Raw genomic sequence first — 4,246 nt, 5'->3', positions numbered from 1 at the left:
TTCTTGATTTGGCCAACCTCCGGACCTGATGGCTCTGAGATCTTGGATTCCAGTAATGGCTGCCATTAGCAGTCCAGAGGTATATAGTCAAAGATGTGTACAATCAGAACTGTAGGCAAACGGGATCCTCCCTTGAAGAACTACAAAAATATGATATATATGCATGTACATATATAGGATATAGATAATTCACTAGGAATTGTTTAGGCAAAAGAGATCTAGTTTTGACCGTCACAGGCTTGAATATTCTTACACAGAGGTCCGTATTCAGAACGCGCTTACAACGATGTTAGCACACTAACATACTATACGTCACGTATATTATAGAATTTCAGAGATAAAAGTGCGCTTTTATCGATAAAAGCGCGTTCTGAATACGGGCCTTAATGTTTAATTCTTGTCGGTCCGAATAAAATCTTATTATTACTTATATTTTTACATTTCATTACATTAAAAATGCATACATACAAATAAAAACAGTCACAATTAGCTAAAAATCGTAACTATTGAGCATCAAATTTGTAAGAAAATGTCATGTTAATGTGTAATAATTATACCACAACTACATTTTATAAGGAACGATTTCCACTTATTTATAATAGAATTTGAAATATATCTTTTATAATATATCCCTCCGTCTGAAAACGTATTTTCGGACCCTTCGGTCTGAAAACGGGGGTCATTCGAGTCCGGCGCGTTTTTGAGGGTGTTGAGCCGCTTTAAAAAATCGGAAAAAATTCATGGAGCTTCCTAAACTCTTGAACTTGAAGTACCAGTAGTTCCATTGTAGAAAAAAAATTTTTTTTATATATTTTTTATTAAATAAATGGGGGCACATATGGAAAAATCACTTATTCACTAAGAAAATCATAACTTTGAGCCAAAACATGATATCGACAAGAATAAAAAACGAAATTAAAGGGGAAGAGTGTACCTTTTAGAAAAAAAATAATAGGAACGATAGTTTTTGAAAAAATAGCTTAATTTTTTAACCTCAAAATGTAGTGAGTAATTACACAAAAGTACATTAGTAAAGGAACATTTTATTTCAAAATTAGAAAAAAGGTACAAAAGAAAGTTTCAAAACGCGACATTTGTACATTCGAGGCATTGAGACTTGCGGTGATTTTCGCAGGTTGGCTTCTGGCATCGAGCACAGCAGTATTTCGTTTTTCGGTCGTTTTTTTTGGACAAAAGGCGCATCGTTTTCTTGTGAACAGTTGGTCCGAACCTAGCGTTACATTATTTTCAATTGGTGCCGTTCCATCACGTGATATAATGTCTTGTATGTTCGCACGTAACAATGAGTGCAAGCCAGGTTTTTGAATCCGATCGTGAAGATGGGGCGTAATCAAAGCGTAAGTTAGATCTTTTAGAAAATCCCGTTTAGTTTTTATCTCATTCTCGGGTTTGAAATTATATAAAATACAAGCATTAACGGTGGCTTGATCCAACATCCCAAAAAAGAAGCGCATTAGCCAGCGGTTAGTTGCACGGACACACGAATAATTGCCGGCTAGCTGATCAAACACATCAGTGCCGCACTTCGTTTTATTATAAAATTCGATCGTTTCCGGTTTCTCACCGCCCTCGCCTAGTCTGCCGGTTTTGTGCTTCGATGACAGCAGCAAGACAACTTTATTTCTTTTAGGGCAAAAAGACAGCAGAATATTTTTTCCGTCATATCCATACCGCTTCCGTCATATCCATACCATATTGTTCCGACGGACGCATTATGTTTGAAGGATTTGGGGATTTGTCTTTTATTTTTACGTATCGTCCCTACCATAGTCAAATTAAACTCGTCTTTCATTTTATCAAAAATCGGTACCGAAGTGAACCAGTTATCACAGGTGATATTACGGCCACTATTGTAAATAGGCTCGCTTAGCTTGCGCACGTAATAGGAGGGAACGCTTTCCCCGGGCTCCGTCTGTACCTGCCCGACGTACGGAATTGCGTTGAACATGTAAAACGTTTTTGCGTCATTAAGCGAAACAATTTTAATTCCATACCGCGCCGGTTTAGATTTTATATACACACGCGCCGAAAAACGACCGCGAAATCCCAACAATTGTTCATCGATTGTCACGTTTTCACCCGGACAGTAATTTGCTTGACAATTTTGAATGAAAATGTCCCATATCTCGCGCGCAGGAGCCAACACATCCGTAGCACGTCTTTCCGCCCGCGTAAGTTTGTCGTCAAATCTGAATCGGCAGCCGATGAACTCAAACCGACGTTGAGACATTGTAATTTTGCATAATGTCGCTCCGAATTCGTGCGACCATATCTCCGATAGGTTTACGAGATTGCTTTTCATGAAACCGCAGTAATATAAAATTCCCAAAAATGTCTTCAATTCGTTCATCGTGAGCAGCTCATATGTTGCCTGTTGGATTTCGTGGTTGTTTTCTACGTAGCGTTGAATTTCTTCGTTAGTACGCTGCAAAATAATTTGCAGTATTTCGTCCGAAAATAATGTGTTCCAAAATTCTATCGGTGTATGTGACGATGCAGATGCACCTATTGCCTTTGGTAAGATCGTGGTAACGCTTCCAGATCTTCGACCGCGATTTTCAGGAGTTTCCACACACCATTTGTGCTTATCCTTTCCGAACACATACTTCCTACGTCTGCCAGATGATGCAGGCTTATTTTCAACTTCTTCTTGCGCTTCTCTTGCTTCACTGTCACTATCGCTCGTATCCAAATCGGAAGCACTTCACCATACTGACATCACTATCGTGATCTTCGATGGCGTCACATTCATCCTCGCTGTCGTCGCCGCCGAAGTAAAGGACAGGATCGCGCGAACGAAGTACGCGCAACACCTCGTCGCCCGACCGTTGAGCCATTTCGTCGTAAAACTGCACAAGAAAAGTTATTAAATTTTTTTCGTTCGCGCGGATCTTTTTTTCTTGTTTTTAGTGACACGAAGAATATATAAAAACAAAAAAACAAAAAATTTAGTACTCACCCGTTTCGGCAACACCCTCTGAAAACGGGGGTATTTCGTGTCCTCAGCGATTTTCGTTTGACTGCCACGGCTGTCTGACACGAACTGGAGACCCGGCAGTTGATAGGGGGGTCCTCGCCCCTCGGCGATGCTAACTGAATTACCAGAGGCAAACTAGCGTCATCTAATAGCGCCTTCAAAAGTTATAGCGATGACTCACTTTCGGCCGGACACCCCCGTTTTCAGACGGAGGGATATACACGTATATTATATATATATATATATATATATACACATACATATATAAAAAAATATATATTACTATTTATGTTATAAATGAATAAACAGAAATTATTGCTTGTTAAAACATTCAGTAGTATATTATTAATTATTATGCATTATATTCGTAAGGCTAGTAGCGAATCCAATGTTATGATTTCCTTACTGATTACGCCTTACGGCCTTACGTTTTTCTATGTGCTCCTGGCTTTAGAAATTTTTAACTAATGATTTGTGACGGTTTTCACTTGTATGTCTGCATTTTTAATGCCATGTATTAAAATATACACATTCTAAAGTTTTTTAGGTCAAGAATAGTCCTGTCCATATACTTACCGTTTTACACTCGATTGTAGTTCCTTTCATTCTTACAAGGAATTAGGATACCATCACATGCGGCGTAACAAAAAATATGCATTCCCTAACAGCACAAGACGTCCTCAGGATTATCCTGAATATGTCCCAGGATATCCTGGACATTTTATGGACATGCATATCTCCACAGGACGTCTTGAGGATATTCTTAGGGCATCATCTTCAGGACATCCTCAGGACGTCCTTTGAACATCTTCAGGACGTCATGGGGATAGCCGCAGGATGTCCTTGAGATAGTCCTAGGACGTCCTTGTGGGACAGTTTCAGAACGTCCTTCGGAAAAGACTTCCATAACAATTTTTTATATGTATAAAAATAATGTATTATATATGTATGTTACAAAACTATATACAACTTAATATTTACATTAATTGAAAGAATCAGTTTTAAATATTTCAATAGAATGTCCTTTTTTTGATACTAACGTGATCATGTGCTAACAACAAAATATATTAAGTACATTTATATATACATTAATTAAGTTAATTTTATTATCTAAAAATTAAGAGTGTAGTGTAAGAAATTTAGAAGAAATGGGCATAATAGAGAAGCTATCAGCGTCGAGGCTGTGTGGCTCAATGGCAGGACGGAAGTCTATCAACTCAGAGGAGAGATCAGGCTTCGGTTCAAGAC

Source organism: Trachymyrmex cornetzi, unplaced genomic scaffold (assembly GCF_001594075.2).
Source record: "Trachymyrmex cornetzi isolate Tcor2-1 unplaced genomic scaffold, Tcor1.1 scaffold88, whole genome shotgun sequence".
In the NCBI taxonomy this organism is placed as follows: Eukaryota; Metazoa; Arthropoda; class Insecta; order Hymenoptera; family Formicidae; genus Trachymyrmex; species Trachymyrmex cornetzi.
The sequence above is the reverse complement of the archived record's forward strand: the minus strand, read 5'-3'. Positions refer to the sequence as shown.